Here is a 22,659-nt window from a genome sequence, read left to right on the forward strand (position 1 = left end):
TGTTTTATATCATATTTTAGCTCCAAAAATTTAGTTTGTTTTTTTGATAGAAAATTTCAGATTTTCTGAAAATGGAAGAGTATTCTGAATCAGCACTGCAATGAAAGAGAAAGCTAATAACTGTCACCCTTTTGCTACAGACATTTCCTCTGCTGAATGTCTACCAAAAATAAAGAAAAAAATAATTAAAAAAAATACTTTGGCCATTGCCCAGTTATGCCTCTTGAGCCCAATCCTGCAACCCTTACTTATGGGAGTAATACTTACTACTGTAAAGAGTCCCATAGAAGTCAGTGGTATTGCTCACATGAATAAAGACTGTTTGTTTAAGGTGTGTAGGATCGGGCCCTTTACTTATAAATATAAGTAAAGTCAATGGGACTGAAAAGCATATTGACCTAATGGTTGATCCTTGTTTGGACATCTCAGGGATGGTCTTTTCATAATCCACAGTGGAATCCTGTTGTTATAAAGACTGATTTGGGCAACTTCCATTGGGATTATTGTACCCAAATAATTACTACATCCGGCTCCATGACCAAACTCAATTACACCATACTTGTTGACTCTGAGCACCTGGTAATATGCACTTAATGTACTGCCTTTTTATTTGAGGATCTTAGGTTATGTCTACACTGCAGATGGGAACCTGCCTCCGAGCCCGGGTAGACAGACTTGTGTTAGTTCTGCTTGAGCTAGCACTGAATAGCAGTGTGCACATAGCAACAAAGGCGGCAGCTCGGGCTAACCACTGGAGCTCGGACTTAGGGGGTCAGATGGGGTTGGACTTAGGCAGCGAGTCTTAGCCGCCAACTCTGCTGCAATGTCCCTACTATGTCCCTATTTTTAGTGCACTAGCTCAAGCTAACGTTAGTCAGTTTACGCAGACTACATCATCTGTGCCCTGCCCCCAGCTAGTCCTTCACACCCATGCTCCCACTTTGGGAAACACTTGTGTAGATTTTCATCATGTGATGCTTCCTCACCTTTTTTCCATGTTTAATGAGCAATTAAATAGTTAACAATGGTGATATTTAAGGTATCACCATTGGCATCTGAGTTAGCATAAAAAGGAATAGGACAGTCCATACCTCAGAATGTGTTTCAGGCTCTGCAAATTCAGGTAGATGTCTTTGCTTCAGTTACATTCAGGTCACATTTTGAAGGTTTCCTTCACAACAGTAATAGGTAGAGGCTTACTCTTTTTAAAAAATGAAAGATCAGACTCTGGAGAATAATTGATAAGTCTGGTTGTGCCCTCCCAGCGGGGCATGTCTCCCATTTTGGGAAACACTTCAGTTGGGCAAACCACATAGGAAACAACTCAGCCTAGTATATGAACCTATTTAGCGCTGAATAGACACTAAGAGCTGCTTTACTTTATGTCAGGGACTGCCCCGCTAGCTGACTGGCCCCACTGGCCATGCGAAAACTAGGAAAAAATGTGTGTTTTAATTTTAGTGAACGTGTGTTAAAATCCTAGTGTAGACAAGCAAGTTGTAGTTTTAACAAGTGTCAACTAGTCAAGGTGAAGTACACCTAGGATTTCAGCCAGGATTTTATATGGGTTTATTACCATGTTAAAAACATACCTTTTCCTAGTAAAGGCAAAGCCCACCTCAGGACGGTCATGCAGATTGCTTAATACTGACTGAAATGAGCACAGCTCATATGCAGAGCAGAATCCAAGCTATAAGTCACACATTAGTTAAAATAACATGTAGAGTCCTCTGTTGAAGCCTGTAGAGTTGTAAGCAGTGCAGGCTGATTACAGCCAGATTTATTTTTTATCCTCTTCCCCTTTTTTCTTAAAAACAAACAAACAGAACCACTAGGAAATTAAATTAAAAATAAATAACATAAATGTAGTGTTGAGCTTGCAGGATTAAATTTGCAGAAGTCAGGAAATTCCGAAAGGCAAGGTTGCATTGGCAATGGCAACTCAGGCATGTCACATACATGTAGCATTTTCCATTCAGCTTTCCCTTGTTAACTGTAACATAACTTTTTTTTAGCATACCATAAAATATGCAGAATATGTCATGTGAGTAAGTGCACATTGCTGGATCAAAGACACTCAGAGCAGAAGTGCCAAGTCATATGTCAGTTGCTGGGGCACAGCGGTAAATATACATGTGTTCCTAAAAAAGTAAATAAATGCTTAAATCCTGAATAAATTACCAGTGTAAAAGGTACTGGTCTGCAGACCCTGGGCCAAATTTAGATCTCCTTTGGACTGGGGTAAATGTGATTTCATTGGAATAACTTCAGATTTACAACAAAGTAGATGAGAGCAGAATTTAGCTCAATGTCATCCAAACTCACTATTTTAAAAAAGAATTTATTTTTTCATGCTGTTTCCCTTCCAAATACATATGTTGTCCAACCAATGCCATTGGAAGAGTGAAACCAGTGATTCTATTTATTCCCAGGAAAAAAATGCTTGAAGAACATCAAAAGAAATGATACATTCCAAAGTTAAAGTTTGCTCCCAACTTTTTTATTTGTTTATAATTCCCATGAAATTGCTGCTTTGATGCACAAATTATTATTTCACAGAGCCTTCTCTCTTTGGCTTTGAGAGCTATGTGTGACTCCTTTTGTGATGTGAAATACTGACCACATGGGAATGAGTTTTCTCATTACACTCATGATTAAGTCCACTGAAGGTCTCACTGGTAATTTTGCTCCTACTCTGTATGACAAACATCAGTCTAATACTATCATTACATGTGTAAATTGAATTCAGTATTCATTTCTCTGTACAAATCTGTACAAACATCACGTAGTTCCATTACAACCCCATTCTTAGAATTTGTATGCAAGAATGAGAGTTTTTCTGTCTTCTAAATGGAGTGTTTAATAAAGACCAGTGTGCTCAGGGCTTTATATCAGAGGGAAAATTTGTAACCCAGAGAGCTTCATGATGTAAAAACCCAAGCACAGAAACAAACTGTACAGAAAAAAATACAGTGAGTCAGACCGTAATCTGCCTTTGCATGAATGCATGGGACTGGAAGGTGTGCAAGGGAAGATCACAACAGCAGTCTCTGAGAATGCTCAGTCCTGCCTCCTTCCAGAGAACGCGTCACCTAGATAGGGTGGGAGGAGGTGGGGCCATGCCCCATTTCCCACTACACTGGCCCATGGACCCAAGCTGATGCACTGTTGGGAGTAATATGCACCAGTCCTGTGGATGGTGTAGAGCGATCATTTCCCTCCCCCTGCACACCAAGTAGCCCTGGGAGAGATCATCCCATTAAGTGATCGTCCATTAAGCTCCATTAAGCTTTGTGCCTGATTATGCAATTGTATATATATAGGAGAACTTAGTCCAGTTGGAAGGTGCTGACTTGACGTCCATGGGGCCTGAAGTCTCCCCTTGACCAACAGAACAAGCACAGCAAAGGCAGCCAAAGTACAAATCCCCCAAACCACCCTGTCCGTGCGTTTCAGTGTGACATGGAAGGACCGCTGCTGCTAGGGGTGACTTTTGTGTTAATACAGTCTTCGGCTTTTATCATGACCCTGCAAAAACAGTATTGACTGTGCCGATAATTTTCAGTATGTGGCTACTTGTCCGTTGGGGACTGTATTGAACAGTGCGATTATTTGTCCCTACAGACTTGACCTGGATTTAAAATGGTGACCAGGAAAGCCAAAGCTGTGAATTGGATTGCCAGTCCCCTCAGCTATCCAGTACTCACTATATCTGTAATATTTTGTATATCTTCCAGGGTTTTTTAACAACATATATATGCCCATTACATTTAGCCACTGTAATTCCCTCTGCTAAAGTGCACCACAATCTCAGTATATAAGGTGTTAGTGTCTTTTACATCACACATTATTTGTTGTATGTGTGATATACACTTTGCTTTGTCTCCTAAAATTCCAGCTCATGCTTAGTTAAAGCACTTTATCTATTCAGACCTACGTTTTCTGTTTAGCGTTTGTTTTGATTAGTAATTCATTTTATCTTTAAAAAAAAAGGAAAAGCACTGTCTATAGAGTCATATCCTGACATCAAAGGATCTTCTGAATGTGCCTGCCATACTGTTTCAAGGTACAGTGGAGTGATTTAAAAATGAACAAACAAGAAAGCCTATTGGGATAATTATTAAGGAAATCTCTAGTTTGTTGTTTGGGCAGCTGAAAAAGTCAGTGTGTAACTTCTGGTAGCCCTTCCCGACCAACAAAGTGGGGGCACAACTAGTTCCACTTGGGAAAGATATGAAATATTCAGAAACTCATATTATTCCGTTGGGAGGCCAGGGACAGATTAAGTGGAGGACTTTCCCATTGAAAATAGTTGCAATTGCATTGTTAACCGTGAATCAGATAACTCCAGTTGTTAATCATAGTAGATGTAGAATGCTTAATTATGCTGGCTTGCTAGAGATGGATAGGGTGATCATTTGTGCCCAGAATAATGCCACTGTGGGGATTTGTTGGAACACACTTTAATTTTTTTTGATGAACCTTTCTTAAAAATAATTTTAAATAATTATTAGATTACGTTCTAGGGATTTTCTGATTACACTGTGGAACGTTTTTTAACATAGGTCATAGAAATCCATTTTAACTGTGAACCTTGACACTTCTTTGGACATTTATCTGGCCACACTTGACATATCGGGATTTAAACCAGACCTATAGATTAAAAGAATTAGGGCCTGATCCTGAAAGGTGCTGTGCACCCTCAGCTCCCAATGAAGTAAGTAAGAATTGGGGGCACACTGCACCTCTCAGCATTGAGCACTAGGTGGCTAATATGGGTACCTAAGGGTTGTCTTAACTAGCTCTCCCAGGCTCTGTGGTGTTGCTTGATTACAGTCAATCCCACAACTTTCAAATAAAGTAAAGCAAATGTAAATACTGGATTCTATTTATAGGCTGAGCTACTGTACAGATCCAAATAAAACAAAACGATTCATTCTCTGCAGCTTCCGTAATGGCCTTCTCTTTTTGCCTCAAGCACTGCACTGGGGTAGTAAGATAAGCTTTCTTTTAAGAGATGTTTTCCAGTATATTGTATTATCTGTGTGCAGAAGCAGTTTCTAGTCCTCTTTGCAGCTTGCTAGGCTCCTCTGCTGACACACCCTGAATTCAGGTATTGGAATCCTACATAAAGATACAAACTCTGCTGGTTCATGCTGGGAGGTGGCTCTAGTTACCTCCCAAACAGCATGTAAAAAGAGTGGAGTGTCTTTCTGAGGCAGCCACAGCTTGGAGACAGAAGCTTAAAATGAGCTTTGCTTTGTTATTTTAGTTACTGATAAAGCTACACCCCTGGAAGTGGGTATATATATATACTCTTTTTGGAGCGGGAAGGGAAATGTATATGCTTAAACTGCTGTGGATGTGCTCTGGCATATCTGGGATGGTAACAGTAATTATTAACGATACTATGCAATTTTATGTAGCCTCCACCTGAGCATCTCAAAGCACTTTACAAATATTAAGACATGTAACTTCACAGTAATAGAGGGAACCATCCAGAAGTGTGGTCTCCTGTATTCTTTGCAGAAATTCTCACCGTGGATCAAGTTAGCAGATCTTGATTCAGCCATATGGTACATAGGCATCACCAAGATGAACACAGTGTAGACATCTACCTAGGGCTTGTCTATACAGTGTCATAGTCTACATTAGAGGGGTGTAAATTCTAGTGCAGGGAAGTGTGTTGTACACTAACTGGCCCACGTGGACCCTGCTGGCATGCACTAAAAGTTCCCTAGTACAAGTTAATGTAGCCCTGTTGCAAACAGTACTCTGCAAGTAGGCTGCAAGAGGTAACTGCTCCAAGATATGTGCATCCATTGATACGATTTATACATGGTTTTATTTTTAAAAATTCCCCAAAGAATGCTGCTGCTCTGGGAGCTCAATGCATGACCAGATTTCTTGGTGAGAAGAAAAAGAGTGATTTCATGCATCTGGGAGAGATGGGGAATTAGTCTGTCCCATCAGGATTATTAATAATACACCGGTAATGGATGCCAAAAAAAACCCGGACTGTATTTTCTTCAACAAACAAATGAACAAACAAACAGAAAACGGCTAAGCTGCCTTTAGATAGCAAGTAAACATCACAGTCATGAACAAATTTACTCCTGGGTGTTGGAAGTATGATACTGTAGGAGCTTGTGAAGTAGGTAGAATTTGTTTTATCTAACACCAATTTTCTGAGGCCTTGTGCTACAGCAGAACCTACAATTCATCCTTTAAACTATCTTTGAGCTTCCAGTGGTTCCAGTATTTTACAGTGGAGTTATAAGAATGATTTACTGTTAGATACTAACAGGGGTGAAAGTAACTTAAAGGACTTACCAGTATGCCAGAGTCCTGAGCAGGGGACAGGGCCTCAACATTGAGATTTAAATCCCTGGACCCTTTACATTGAGATTTAAAGGGCCTGGGGCTCCCGGCCGCCGTCTCCACCCCAGGGCTCCGGCAGCAGGGCTCTGGCGACGATTTAAAGAGCCAGGGGCTCCACTGCAGTAGCAGCGGCCGGGAGCCCCGGGCCCTTTAAATCGCTGCCAGAGCCCCGGGGGCTCCCGGATGGTGCTGCTACCCTGGGGCTCCGGAAGCAGGGCTCTGGCAGCGATTTAAAAGGCCCGGAGCTCTGGCCACTGCTACTGCAGGGAGAAAACTTTTGCAATATCCATAAAACTTTACTTTTGTGCAAACTTTAAAAATGGTATCTAGCTGTTTTGTTTAAAATCACGTTCACCATTTTAAAGCTATGAGAGTCCAGAAGATAAGGAGATTCGTGAGTTCAAATTATTTTTGTACTATTCCTCTAATTTAAAAATAGCCCACTTCCATGAGAAACCTCAAGGCACAAGAGTTGAAATTCTGACTTGAATCACTTCATGAATGTGATCCTGTGCACTCATGAGTGCTCCTTGAGAACAAGCACATGAGACTATTTGTAATTTTCTAACCCAAACCAATCCTGAAATACAGTAGGACAAAAACAGCAAGAACAATTGGCTGAAAGACAGACCCATTCATTCTTCTAAGTCAAGGAACTTGTTTGATGGCTTGTTGGATTTATTTTGAATTTTCCACAAACGTTCTCCTGACCTTAGAGTAAGCAATACCTAGACTGAGAGGAGCCTTCCCTTCCCCCCGCCCTTACAGATTTAGGATTGGGCGGGAGAGGGAATCAAGATTGGGGCTTAGAATATAAAGTGTCTTACAACCATGACTACAGAACCATTGATATGACTCTGGGGCTATGTCTATATTGGACACCACTGGTGGTGGCATGTAGGGTACATGTAGCTACTCGCTGCAGTGACCAACAATACTATGGTGTGTAGCTACAAGTGGCTGTGAAAGGCTCTGACAGGGAGAAAGCAATAGGGAAAGGCTGGGCAGCAGGGAGCTGCCAGAGTCTTTCCCCACTGCCTCCCCCTGCTTGAGCCTTTCCCCGCTGCCAAAGTCTGTCGTGCGGTAGGAAAGACTCCAGCAGTGGGACGCTGCACTGCTAAAAATAGCAGTATAAACGGGGGAGGCACTGCTTGGGCATGTTGAGCGCCATGTAGGGTATATACCCTGGGGTTCAGGTGTGTCTGTACACACCTAAGCAGTGCCTCACTTTCTGCACTGCTATTTATACCTATGCTAGGGGGCGCACAGTGTATGTACTGTATGCTCGCTGAAAGGAGTGTGCAGTGTAGACATACCCTAATCCTCCAATGTGCAATGACTGTAATTGTGCACTGTTCCCCTCTGTGTAAGACGAGAGTGCTAAAATAACCAGCACAGTACATGCCAATCTATAGAATGGCAAAGAGAAGTTACATAGGCTGACTTTGAATCTCTAGTAAATCTTTAGGTGAGTCTGTTTGGGCTCAGATTGTGCCAGGCCTCCATTCAGGCGTACAAATGAGGCAGAGGACACGATGAGCCTTCTCCATTCTCCCCATCCCACCCATGTTCACTGGGCAGAGGCCTGGAATATTCCCTCCCAGCACCAAAGTGGCAGAGGGGAGGTGGGGCCGTAGCATTTGCCCCCTCTCATGCACCTCCCAGAGCTTTCTGGAGGCACGAAGTGGAGCATTCTGCACCCTTCTCAGGGCTACAGAAATGGGCATACTCCCCTTGTGGGCCGGGGGTCTCTGTGTGGCTCCCCTAAGACTCAAGCGAATGCCTACCATGCACAATCTGACCCCTGAAGAGCTTTATTACACTGTAACAAGCTTAACGACTTTCGTATTTCCTCAGTGAAGCATCAGACTCTGAAGCATTCCACTCCTCCACTAGATTTTGAATGTAATTGTGATCTAAGATTCAGCAAGCCATGCAAAGTATGTGTTTAGATTGTAAAGGACCCTTCCAATCTAACCTGCAAAAACCCTTTGCAGGGGCAGTAACTCAGTGAGAACCATGCTATTTTGTATGCTGGAGAAATTAACTTCGCATCCTGCTTTGAAAGAAAAGCTGCGGCTCAGGTGGGACTCATGTCATACAGGGCTCTCTGGGGCCTTTGTGAAAAATGTATTGTTTCCCTGTGTATAAAAAGGGTGAAATATGAGAACAGTCATATATTCCCATTCTGTAATAAAGAGTGAGTATTTCGTATTATCAAAGGAAAAATGAGTCCAGGAAGACAAAGCAAACCAGCTAGATTTGTCAAAGGCTGTCTGCTCTTCAGAAAGTTCAAGAATTAAGGGCTAGTTAAGATGCCAGTGAGCAGAACTTGCTATCTCTGCTGAAATGGCTGTTCCAGAGCAAGTCATGACAAGGGTATGAGTGTCTGACTAAAGTGGTGATCGGACCAGTATAATCACAGTACAACCAAAGGTGTCCGGAGTGTGGGCAATGAAGTCCCAAACTGTAGCCCAGGACTGCCCTCCTGCTCTAACTGCAGGGGAAGGACGAAACTGACAAAGTACAGGTTTTCATTGCCAGTGCAGGAAATCAGTTTCAATTTATCTGTTAATAGGCATACAAGTACAGGCAAATTGTGGTTGTGTACATTTGATTTTGAGAAACTTCTTGTGTACATTTATATGCAAATTGGCAAGAGCTGTGGGCTCTTGGCAAACTGCCAATGTGGCTCCCAACATATCAAAATTTAGGCACTGTGTTTGTCTGCGTAAGGGGTTGGATGGCAACTGCAATCGGGTTTTGAGATTTGCTCAAGAAAAGCTCACTCATGACAAGAGAGCCAGAACAATAAGCAGAAACAGTGTAACTAATAATTCTTCTTGTAATTTCCAGCTATTACAGAAGATACAGGCAACTGGATTATCTAGAAAACGAGGGAGAGAAACTGGAGCCATTCGGTTTGGTGAGACATCTAATTTTTTTCTCACTAACCACCTTACAGTTTACATAGTGTTATAGATCACTGGTCTCTGAGACTCTTGACTCCACATTCATGTCATCCTCTCCTGCTAATTACTTATTGTCATTTGTTTTTTACAAAGCTATCCATTTAGAGACTGATTTTCAGTCATGCTGAACACCTACTATGTCTGCTGACTTCTTTTGTAGATGGTGCTCAGCACATCCGATAATAAGAACTCGGGATATGTCTATGCTGGGAAAGTCCATCCTGTTAGAAAACATGTTCGTTAACACAATGTTGAACATGACATAGCCCATAGTGTGGACAAGGACAATCATGTTTAAGAATGTTAGCTGGTCTTGGTTAACCTAAGTGTGGTTGGTTGTGGGGGGACCCTAACGTTTACCGAGGCCAGTTGACATGTTTTAAAATACAATTATCCTTGTCCACACTAAGGGCAAAGCATAAAATTTTCAAAAGCATCTAAATTCTGTATTCAAAAGTGACCCATGGCACCTAATTGCCTCAAGTCACCGTTGAGAATGGCACTTAGGCTCCTAAATCACTTTTGAAATTTGTACCTTAAGTCACGTTTAAAATCAAGTCAATTAACAAGTGTTCTAACATGATGTATTTTCCCAGTGTAGACATATCCTTAGTGTACACACACAGCCTGAATTTGCATGCACAAGTGAATAGGATGATTGCTGGTCTAATTATCCCATTAAGTCCTACAAACGAGAGATGTAGGAATGTTGTATGGCCCTTGATATATCAATGTGATAAACAAGTAGCCCAATGATAGAGAAATCTGCTAATAATAATAATTCCTTTATTATTATCTCTATCCCATTGCCATGCCATTTATTTTTCATTTTACTGCCCTGTTAGACCATCAGTGTTCTCCTGATGTTTTCCAACATCAAATGCCCACATCTTGAATACTGTGTGCAGATGTGGTCGCCCCATCTCAAAAAAGATATATTGGAATTAGAAAAGGTTCAGAAAAGGGCAACAAAAATGACAAGGGGTATGGAACAGTTTCCATATGAGGCGAGATTAATAAGACTGGGACTTTTCAGCTTGGAAAAGAGATGACTAAGGGGGGAAATGAGAGAGGTCTATAAAGTCATGACTGGTGTGGAGAAAGTAAATAAGGAAGTGTTATTTACTCCTTCTCCTAACACAAGAACAAGGGGTCACCAAATGAAATTAATAGGCAGCCAGTTTAAAACAAACAACAGAAAGTATTTCTTCACACAACGCGCAGCCAATGTGTGGAACTCTTTGCCAGAGGATGTTGTGAAGGCCAAGACTATAACAGGGTTTAAAAAAAGAACTAGATAAATTAATGGAGGATAGGTCCATCAATGGCTATTAGCCAGGATGGGCAGGGATGGTGTCCCTAGCCTCTCTTTGCCAGAAGCTGGGAATGGCGAAAGGGGATGGATCACTCGATTATTACCTGTTCTGTTTGTTCCCTCTGGGGCGTCTAACATGGGCCACTGTCGGAAGACAGGATACTGGGTTAGATGGACCTTTGGTGTGACCCAATATGGCCGTTCTTATATGATGATCTACCACAAGTGCTGTTGCTGACAGTGAAAAATCCATTAATGCAGCCCCCAGTCATTGGGGGCAGATGCAGGAAATTTAAATGTCTGCTCCAAGCTTTTCTACACAAAGGGCAAAATGGCAACATTAAACCCAATCCCTGAACTGAGGGTGTTGTGCCTGCTCACTACCCTACCAGAAGCTCCAGGAAGCATTGTGTCTTCTGGAGCTCTCAAGGGTCACAGTCACTGTATCACCCTGAAACAGGGTGCAGTGTGTACTTCCCCGCAGCCCTGCGTCCTCTCTGCTCCTTTGGCAGTGCTAATGCTGGCAGCCCTAAGCTATCTCTGCACTTTTGTAATAGCTGGCAGACGCTTCATAGGCTAACGTGGAGAGGCTCTTTGATCCCTTTCCACCTTGTGTGCTCATGTAAGGACTGGCCACAATCTGGCCCTAAGCTTTTAAATCCTAAGAGACATGTTCTATAAGAAATGAGAAGTCCCTCTTTTAGTGGGGTGTGGAGGAGACTACCAGCTTAAACAGTTCCAGTCACTTTACAAACCACAACTCCACCAGGAAAAATCAACTTTTAATACTGCTGATTTCTGTCGGACTCCCCAAAATGATCAGTCTTGGCCCTCTCCCCATTGTAAATGTGCAACAGCAGGAGATAGTGCTAGAATCAGTTTTACATCTGTTTAGCTTAGGCATTTTGTGATATGCCCATTGCCACAACAAGTTAAGTACACTTGATGGGACACATTATTTTGCTACAGATATGCACTCTCTATGCCATTATCTAAATCATTAATGAAGATATTGAACAGAACCAGACCCAGGACTAATTCTTGCGGCACCCCTTTGATATGCTCTTCCAGCTTGACAGTGAACCACTGATAACTACTCTCTGGGGACAGTTTTCCAACCAGTTTTGCATCCACCTTAAAGTAGCTCCATCTAGATTGTATTTCCCTAATTTGTTTATGAAAAGGTCATGCAAGACAGTATCAAAACCCTTACTAAAGTTAAGATATACCACATCTACCACTTCCCCCCATCCACGAGGTTTGTTACCCTGTCAAAGAAAGCTATTAGATTGGTTTGACAAGGTTTGTTCTTGATAAATCCATGCTGTTACTTATCACTTTATTATCTTCTAGGTGTTTGCAAACTAATTGCTTGATTATTTGCTCCAAATCTTCCTCCTTCCCAGGCACAGCCAACCTCAGCCAACCACAAGTGCTGTCTCTGTCCTCAGGAGGGTATAGGGTCAGCTGCTTGCTAATGCATGGTGATCCAAAGAGGGTGGGGAGGAAGTGAGACGATGGCTATTCCATCTTTATACACACTAGCTGGGCAGCCTCTCTGAGGGAGTCTGCTAATTTCATGAGAGCGCACTACCTCTGGAGGTCTAGGAGGCATCCACTATAAATACTACAAGTCAAAACTAGAACAGTTGCATAAATCCTGCGAACTAAACCATGTACTTTCACACACTGTTCCATGGGTAAGACCTTTGGTCTGGAATTCCAGCCAGCTGGATTCTAACAAGGAGATTCCTGTAATGGGTTGTGTGCTCTGGTATACTGCCATCCAGAGCTGGGCAGACAATCCATTTCACAAATTTAGATCCTTCACAGATTATCCATGGACAAACGTTGTTTTTACAAAGGTGCAAGTTATGATTCTTATTTGGAAGAACAACTATAGCAGGAAGTCAATAACCTCTTAATGGAATTGTGAAAAGTCAGCAGTACTCAACTGAGAAATTCTTGTGTTATACCATTTCCTAAGAGGGATGGAGATGTGCCGCACAATATCCTGCACTACAGACAGGCCATCGTTTCTGACAGCTCAAAGCTTGGTCAGAAACTGACTTGATCATTCACTCAACTCTAGTTGGTAGAGCTAATAGCTAGACAAGTAATTATTTACCATATACTTGGCCATACTCCTGGGTTGCAAATGTATGAGAATTTGTCTATAGAAGGCTTTGCTTCACACCACCATGTTTTATTTGTTTTTTCTTTCCTCTGTGACAGCTACAGTTTATGGCCACTGGGTTTTAAATTGTTAAATAATGGGCGTATGTGTCTACGATACCACCTTCTCTAAACATTCAGCTGTACATGGCTTTGTAGTTTTGCCATGTAACAACTCTCTGTTTAAGCCTGTTGCACATTTTCAAAGAAAAATTACTTTGCAAGGCACAGTAGGTGAATTCTATTGGAGGCTCCTTTATAAAATTAGTAAAATTTGGTAGCCTAGTTGACTATAGTATAAAAAAGACTTGATATGTTGGTAAATACAGCAGCAAAAAAGCAAAAACTGGATTTATAACTCATTCAACACGCGGAATCTAGGTATTTGTTCTACAGATCTTGACAAGAGCTGAATATGTACTGGAAGAGCACACGGGGGTGTGTTTGCACAAATGTTTGAGAAAGAAGGTCTCCTATGGACCTCAGCACCATAGTATCTGAGCGCCTCACAAATATTTCTCCTGTGAGGGATGGCAGTACTATTTTCCCCATTTTACAGAGCAAAAACTGAGGCACAGGGAGATTATAAGTGAATTACCCAAGGTTACACACAAAGTCTGTGACAGAGAGGGGACGTGCACCCAGATGCACTGATTTCCAAGTCAATGTATCAGTCTTGAAGACTATTGTTAAATTATTTAATTTTCACCTCTGTTACCTTGAAAATATTAAAAACCTATAAACCCCATTGGAATCATGTACTCACAGTTAGTCCAGTTTGCTACAGATTTCAGCTCACATTCTCATACATACAGGACAGAAATGGACCTGCTGCTTTCAGATACTGATTAGCAGAAAGAAATCCTTGATATGTTTAAACAAATATATTCTTGAAAGAGAGAAAAATACTGGCTTCTGGTCACCTTTGAATTTTTGTGGTTACAAAAATGAACCTTTACTGCATTTTACTTTGTAGCTTGATCAAATTCATTTTCTCTCCCTCTTAAGTAGCTGCCCTTTTCTATCTTCCTCAAAGGATCATCTTGCACAAAGTACTGGATGAGCTCAGAATATAAATTCAGCATGTCATTGAGCTGCAAACCGTGATAGACCTTCACAGAAACTCAAACACGTAGGAAAAAAGGGATGGGGCGAGGAATGAGGCAATATAATATGAGCTAATTATTTCTGGTATCATCGTAAGGCAATGGGTAAGGAGCTAACAACTCAGATAAACAGAAATGAAACCAAGTGGGAAAGAATCCATACAATCAACAAAACACAAATCAATTTAGTTTCAAAATTGTTCCTACTAGCTGCTGTGCTGTGGCGATGGGTACTCTGAAAACTGCCCAGGCCTAGGTTTCACAGTGCTGTAATCTGCAGATAAGTGAAATGCCTTGTCACTCCAATTTCTATCCTATATGCACATAAAATATAGACGAGGACAAGATTTTCCATGCAGCTTTACCATGACAGCTTAACAAACTCACCATAAGCCGAAGGTTGTTTCACATTAAATAGAACACTGTGATGAAATGACAAGATATGTACCACTGCCTCCACTGGATGGAATCGGAACTGCGCAACTGACGATGCATCTACACGGCGGCTGGGAGGTGCGATTCCCATCGTGGCTTCATGTATAGGCGCTGGCTCTGCTCAAGCTAGCTCCTAAAACAGCAATGTGTCTTTGATGGCACAGGTGGCGATTTGGGCTAGCCACCAAAGTATATTCCGGGGGGGTGTCGGACAGGATTGTACTCAGGAGGTTAGCCTGAGCTGCTGCTCATGTTACCATGGCAACACTGCTATTTTTAGACACTAGCTCCAGCAGCGCTAGCCCATGTATGACTCCCCAAGCTGGGCATTACACCTCTCAGCTCCTTTGTAGACGTTCCCTGAGCATCACAAGCCCTGTATGGCTTACAATTAATGGAGATCATCCCTTAGCTCAAGCAGCATGGACCTGTGCTTTTGGAGAAGGAAGATCTGTGTCCTATCCCTGCTGCAGCAGTGAAATGCTAAGTGATTGTGATGTGCATCATGGTGACAACTGTGAATCATATCTGTAGCAAAATAATATGTCCCATCAAGTGTACTTAACTTAACCAGAACTCTACTACTTAATAAGAATTCTGGATCATATCACAGACACAGACTTGTGCCACTCCTTTGAAGAAAATAGCATACATAACAGACAGATGGAGATTAAGGTCATTTTGGATGGAACTGCTGCTTTCTAATTTGTGTACAAGGCACATAGAAGTTGTGGCAATGGGCATATCACAAAATGCCTAAGCTAAACAGATGTAAAGCTGATTCTAGCACTGTCTCCTGCTGTTGCACATTGACAATGGGGAGCGGGCCAGATTTGATCATTTAGCTGAGTCCGACAGAAATCAACAGTATTAAAAGTTGAATTTTCCTGGTGGAGTTGTGGTTTGTAAAGTGACTGGAACTGTTTAAGCTGGTAGTCTCCTCCACACCCCACAAAAGAAAAAGGAAAAAAGGGACTTCTCATTTCTTATAGAACATATCTCCTAGGATTTAAAAACTTAGGGCCAGATTGTGGCCCATCCTTGCATGAGTACACAAGGTGGAAAGGGATCAAAGAGCCTCTACAGGTTAGCCTATGTTTATGGATGATATCAAGCTGGGAGGGATTGCAAGTGCTTTAGAGGATGGATTAAAATTCGAAATGATCTGGACAAACTGGAGAAATGGTCTGAAGTAAATAGGATGAAATTCAAAAAGGACAAATGCAAAGTACCACTTATGAAGGAACAATCAGTTGCACACATAAAAAATGGAAATGACTGCCTAGGAAGGAGTACTGTGAAAAAGGATCTGGGGGTCATAAATATGAGTGAACGGTGTAACACTGTTGCAAAAAAAGCGAACATCATTCTGGGATGTATTAGCCGGATGTTGTAAGTAAGACACAAGAAGTAATTCTTCTGCTGTACTCTGTGCTGATTAGGCCTCAACTAAAGTCTTGTGTCCAGTTCTGTGTGCCACATTTCAGGAAAGATATGGACAAATTGGAGAAAGTCCACAGGAGAGCAAGAAAAATGATTAAAGTTCTAGAAAACAAGACGTATGAGGGAAGATTGAAAAAAATTGGGTTTCTTTAGTCTGGAGAAGAGAAGACTGACAAGGGACATGATAACCATTTTTAAGTACATAAAGGTTGTTACAGGGAGGAGGGAGAAAAATTGTTCTCCTTAACCTCTGAGGATAGGACAAGAAGCAAGGGGCTTAAATTGCAGCAAGGGAGGCTTAGGTTGGACATTAGGAAAAACTTCTTAACCATCAGGGTAGTTAAGCACTGGAATAAATTGCCTAGGGAGGCAGTGGAATCTCCGTCATTGCAGATTTTTAAGAGCAGGATAGACAAACACCTGTCAGGGATGGTCTAGATAATACTGCCTTGAGTGCAGGGTACTTGATTAGATGAGGTCCCTTCCAGTCCTATGATTCTATGATTTCTTCAGCACTCAGCCTCCACCCTGGACACCTATGGGCCTTAGAAGTTTCCCCTAGCTTCTGCACCTTGTGGGTGCTGAAAATAGACCAAGGATATGTCTACATTGCAACTGGAATGTGATTCCCAGCGTAAGTAGATAGACTTGCTCTAGCTCTGTTCGAGCTAGCATGCTAAAAATAGCAATATGAACGTTGTAGCACCAGCAGCAGCTTGATCTGACCACCTGAGCTTAGACCCAGAGGGTTAAGCAGCCTTTGACTCTGGCAGCTAGCCTGAGCCTCTATTCATGCAGCATCATCCACAATGCTATTTTTAGCATGCTAGCTGGAGCAGTACTAGTGGGAGTCTGTCTGTCTGCACTGGAAATCACACCACCTAGCAGACATACCCTGAAAGGCGCACATGAATTTACATGAACTTCTGCATTATGAAAGCTGGGCAGGTCTTTTAATGACTCTCACTTCATGAGCAATTTTGTGCTCTCGGCTCTCAAATGGGAGATTTAGACACACATTTTCTACTCCAGTCTCTGGGCATTTTCTACCCCATGGAAGGGATGACATCCCTCATTGTGTTAATCAAATCACCATCCTTCATCTCATCCAGATCCCTCCTGAACATCCACTCCTTCCACAATTCGCACAAGAAGATCTTATAATGTCTTCAATAAAATCAAAACTACCTTTATATCCGAGTCTGGGCTCCCCAGTGCTTCCTGTCTTAGAATCATGGAAGTGTAGGGCTGGAAGGGATCTCAAGAGGTCATTTAGTGCATCCCCCACGCTGAGGCAGGATTAATGTGTCTGTTTTGTAGAATGCAAGACTTCTTGGCAGGGACTGGCTTTGTGTTTGTGTTGCATGGCTGAGGCTGAGAAATGGGCAGAAGAGCAGTCTTGTGGCTAAGACCTTTTCCTTAGCCACAAGTTTGCAACACAGACAAAAACCCACTGAACTGAGACTCTGAAGCTCTGGGTTCAGTTCCTGGCTTTGCCTCCTGTAGACTTTGTGGAGCAGGTCCTCATCTGGTAGAAATAAGTGTAGCTCCACTGAAATCAATGGATTCTGTCAATATACGACTTTGGACAAATCACGTAAACCAAGATTTTAAAAAGTGAGTAGTGGTTTTGGGTGCCCACACCTCATAAGCATTTATTTTCACAGGGTGGATGCTCAGCACTTTCTGAAAATCAGATCTTTTCCAAAAACATTAGTCTGAAAATCTTGGATATAATCTCTCTGTACCTCAGTTCCCCATTGGTACAATGAGAATAAGAATACTTCTCTACCTCACAGGGTTCCTGTGAGGATATGTTCTATAATTATAGGATGCTACGGTGCTGGGGGCCATATAAGTAGGTAGATAAATAATAGGAAGTAGGGAACAGTGAATATTGGAGGCAAGCTCTACCTCACATATTTAAGATGAGCGTATTGCTTTATTTCAGAATGGTTTTGGGGTGATTTTTTAGTTGAATGTCACTCTAAAAAAGAATCTCAAGTAGGTAAAAATTCTGCTCTCGGATCTTCGTCGTGGCAATTTCTTGGCTACGGTGTTCTCCCTCCGTGTGAGATTCTCATTAGTATCACTGTGAGTTTTGTGCACAGTTCAGAAAAGCACTAATGCACATGCTTGAATTAATCCCTATGTGGAAAATTATTTAAGCATTTATTTACATCCCACAGAATTCAGTAGAACTTCGGCATGGGTTTAAGCAATTTGCTATCTTGGAGACAGAGAGAGAAGATCATGTCAGAGTTCCACTATGTGGATTTGGGAGTAGAAGTCTGAACTAAAGGTGGCCATTTGGCCTGAATAAGAAAAGTATGTGTAATTCTGTGACCACTTATAAACACGCAGCTATTGTTGGCTGATCTCTTGTGCAGTTTTCCACATTAATAGTGTGGAACTACTCTAGTTTTGAAACACAAAAGCCTGTGTTTATCAGAATGCCAGATAAAGTCCTTCCAAAACTAACATACGTTAAAAATTAAAGTTGTGCGATTACCTCAGGAAATGAAATATCAAAAAAAATCTGAAGCAGGGTGAAAAACTGAGTTCAGCTTTGTGGAGAACTTCGATGAGTCACTTCCTTATCAGTATCTCTGTTCTTCCTGGCAACGTTTTATTTTTGACTCTAAATGCTTCATTAAATGAAAAATTACACTTGGGGTTGTGTGACACAAGAAACACAATAAGCACTTCTCCTGTCGGATTTAACTGATCACACTTACATCAAAATAGGAACTTGAACTGGGGTTTCACAAACACTTTATTAGGAAGTCACAAAGGTTAATGAAGTTCTTAGTTCTTTAAGATGAGCTTTATATTTAGAATGTACACTGAGAATTTGCTCCATTGTTATTCATGGCCCCTCTTATTTTCTTTCTATGAACAGTAGTACAGATAAGTTTTTGTTCTTGGCAACAGAAAGTGTCACCAATGGCTTTGTGAATGTATTGTTGCCCAAGAATTTGCACCATAAGTGCTCAATTTGGGCATTTTAAAGCTCTTAGTGGGTCTATTGTTGTAAGATCATCCAGTTGGGGAATAAAAACAATGCCATGTGACACAGATAACCAATTCACACAGTGCAAACATCAAATCTTGAATATCAAATGTGTTCACATATACTCGCATTGAAAAATTTGCAAGCAGTCTACAGGTTGAAACACGGCTTTGCAGAAAAGATTCATTGAAAAATTGTGATGAGTGGACCTATTTGTAGAAATACAGCAAGTCAAACTGCCAGACTGGGAGCTGCACCTCTCCTCTAGGGGAGCTCTCAGAGGGGTTGTGATTTAGGAGGCCCAGTCCTTCCTTGCCATGTAGAGGGAGCTGGCATGCTGTACCATTCCTTTGGATTGTGCCACTTGTTCATCCCAGTGCACCAAGCCAACTGTGCAGGACAATGCAAAGGGAGTATAGCTATAGGGGCAGTAGCAAGGAGCGATTCCGAGAGTGCCTGGACTGTGATTTGTCCCCTGTCCCAATGCAGGGTGCACAAGGCGTTAGTGGGAGGAAACATTCCTTGCACCTTCCCTCCAGCAAGCTCAGTGTGCTTGCACACAGTTTGACAACAGGGAGATGGAATGAACAGACCAGTCATTGTTCACTCAGCTCTGGATGTGAGGGAGGAGGCTAATGTTTGGTCCCCAATAGCGAGGAAAACCCCTGACAAACTACCATGGATGCAGTTCTGCTCTCAGATCCGCTGTCCCACATTCCTCTCCCACTTTTTCATGATTGAGACCTCTGCCCATCTAAGGAGAGCGGCAACCAGTCAAGAGCTGCTGTGTGGCTATAGGAGCAGAATCTTATCCCAAGTAAATTTCTTTGTGTGTGTGTGCCTTGTTTTTTCAAGTGTGTTAGTGGGAGAAAGTCCACATACGGAGTAACCACAGAGAGCTGTTTCTGTTCAGCCAAAATTGTTGGGTCCATTGAGGCGAGCAACACAGCTCTGTTCTGTTCTGAATCTAACCACAGATCTCGTCTGATGCCTGCCTGATGCTAGGGCTGCACAACTCAGAAGTGGCTAAACCATAGATACAAACTCATGGCAGGGCTGACAAAGTGGTTTTACTACATGCTGAAGCCTGTTGTCCTGTCTGCCAGGACAGTTAGTTGTGAATGAAGACTTTAATTACTACAAACTGCTTAGAATATTGTCACAGTTCAAAAATAGTACTTGCTGGGTGTTGTGTTTAAGAGGAATCTATGTGTATTGAGGGTCACAGCAGCAGTTTGAGCCAAATGAGAAAACGTGAAGTATTGGTACAGGTCCGTACTTGAAGGTGGGGAGCCTGGGCTGCTGCCAAGACTCTACAGAGCACTGGAACTGCATTCTTCTGTTTGGTGAAATTCACCCATCCCCACATACTCTCTGAGTTATTTGGGGATTAAGTGGGAGGTGAGGGTCTAAAGTTCCACCTCCTCCCACCCTCACATACCTCCTTAGGGCTGCAGTGCAGCCCTTCTTTAGCTTTTATTACAATGTAAGGCCATGGATCAGAGCTCACTGAAGTCCATAAGAGTCTTTCCATTGAATTCAGTGGGCATTGGATCCCTAGCTTGAAGTAGCAGCTGCTGCCCTTCTGCACCTCTTTTTGTGGGCCTCTGATGGATCCTTAGCCCTTACTCTGTCCTGCTCCAAACTGCCCCCTCCAAGGTTTGCAGGGGGTGCAAAAATTCCCTAGTATAGCCTGCCTGTCTGTCCCCTTCCCCTGTGGAAAAATGTACAGCTGAAATACAGAGAAATCTCATTTGCAACTGGGGAAGCAAAACCACAGTAAATTGAGGTTGCTTTGCATGAAGCTTTGTATACAACAATAATAATAATTAGCCTTTATACAGTGCTTTGCATCCATAGATCTCAAAACCTTTTACAAAGAAATCAGTATCATTTATCCTCCATTTTACAGATGGGGGAAACTGAGGCACCAAGAAGGAAGTGACTTTCACAGGACCACCCAGCAAAGCAGTGGCAGAGCCAAGCATTGAGCCTCGGTCTCATGAGTCTCCATCCAGTGCCCTGTCCAGGGAGCTCTTGGTATGGCCTAGGGCACAGATTGTGTTTGAAATGGTGTAGCCCTTGTTTTGTTGTTGCCAGTTGCTTTCTTGCAATTTTGAGTATAGTTCTAGGGACAGAACGAAGTGATCAGCACCCATAATTGGGGCCAGATTTTCAAAAGAGTTCAGCTCCTACCAAAGCATCTACAATGAAGAGGCCAGATTTCCCCAAAGTACTCCGCAACCAACAGCTCCCATATGGCCTGAGCACTGTTGCAAATCTGGCCTATTTGGATTGTCAGCTCTTTGGGGTAGGGACTGTTATTTCCACATGCTCCACGTACACACAGTAAACAAGGCCCCGATCGCAGCCTGAACTTGTAGACACTACAGCATTGGTAAATGGGAGCTCTGGGACGCTGAGCACTTCTGAAAATCTGGCTCCTAAATCGCCATGATACTTATATTGACCCTGTAATTTATTTTAAAAAAATACTAGGGCTGTTAATTAATCGCAGTTAACACAAAAAAATTAATCCTGATTAAAAAAATTAATCGCGATTAATCGGAGTTTTAATCGCACTGTTAAACAATAGAATACCAATTGAAATTTATTAAATATCTACATTTTCAAATATCTCTATTTCAATTACAATACCAAATACAAAGTGTACAATGCTCACTTTATATCATTATTTTTATTACAAATATTTGCACTGTAAAAATGATAAACAAAGAAATAATATTTTTCAATTCACCTCATACAAGTACTGTAGTGCAATCTCTTTATCATGAATGTGTAATTTACAAATGTAGATTTATTTTTTTTTTGGTTATGTAACTGCACTCAAAAACAAAACAATGTAAAACTTTAGAGCCTACAAATCCACTCAGTCCTACTTCTTGTTCAGCCAATTGCTAAGACAAACAAGTTTGTTTACATTTACGGGAGATAATGCTGCCAGCTTCTTATTTACAATGTCACCTGAAAGTGAGAACAGGCATTCGCATGGCACTTTTGTAGCCAGCATTGCAAGGTATTTACATGCCAGATAGGCTAACCATTCCTGTGCCCCTTTGTGCTTTGACCGCCATTCCAGAACACATGCTTCCATGTTGATGACTCTCATTAAAAAAAAATGCAATAATTAAATTTGTGACTGAATTCCTTGGGGGAGAATAGTATGTCTCCTACTCTGTTTTACCCCCATTCTTCCATATATTTCATGTTATAGCAGTCTCGGATGATGACCCAGCACATGTTGTTCATTTTAGAACATTTTCACTGCAAATCTGACAAAACGCAATGAAGGTACCAATGTGAGATTTCTAAAGATAGCTACAGCGGTGGTTCTCAACCAGAGGTCCGGGGCCCCCTGGAGGGTCGCGAGCAGGTTTCATGGAGTCCGTGAAGCATGGCTGGTGTTAGACTTGCTAGGACCCAGGGCAGAAAGGCAAAGCCCCGTTGGGCAGAACTGCAGCCCAGGGCCCGAAGCCCCACCACCTGGGGCTAAAGCCAAAGCCTGAGCAACTTAGCTTTACGATGCCCCCTGTGGTGTGGGGCCCCGGGCAGTTGCCCTGCTTGCTACCCCCTAATGCCGGCCCTGGCTTTTATATGCAGGAAAAACAGTTGTTGTGGCACAGCTGGACCGTGGAGTTTCTATAGCATGTTGGGGTGGCCTCAGAAAGAAAAAGGTTGAGAACCCCTGAGCTACAGCACTCGACCCAAGGTTTAAGAATCTGAAGTGCCTTCCAAAATCTGAGAGGAACGAGGTGTGGAGCATGCTTTCAGAAGTCTTAAAAGAGTGACACTCTGATG

General features: G+C 42.2%; 1 protein-coding gene across 6 annotated transcripts in view; it reads left to right on the forward strand.

The window, feature by feature from the left end:
- The window catches only part of SPATS2L (spermatogenesis associated serine rich 2 like), a 131,185-nt gene that overhangs the window by 19,593 nt on the left and 88,933 nt on the right, over positions 1–22,659 (forward strand). For 2 of the 6 annotated variants that reach the window (XM_074967871.1, XM_074967868.1), the window contains exons 2-3: positions 9,238–9,307; positions 20,753–20,880. The exons of 2 other annotated variants lie outside the window; for them this stretch is intronic. The gene's annotated coding sequence lies outside the window, so the exon portion shown is untranslated. The remainder of the gene's footprint in view (positions 1–9,237; positions 9,308–20,752; positions 20,881–22,659) is intronic. 2 more of the 6 variants (XM_074967872.1, XM_074967867.1) reach the window with 1 other exon arrangement.

This window comes from Natator depressus, chromosome 11, assembly GCF_965152275.1.
Source record: "Natator depressus isolate rNatDep1 chromosome 11, rNatDep2.hap1, whole genome shotgun sequence".
NCBI lineage: Eukaryota > Metazoa > Chordata > Testudines > Cheloniidae > Natator > Natator depressus.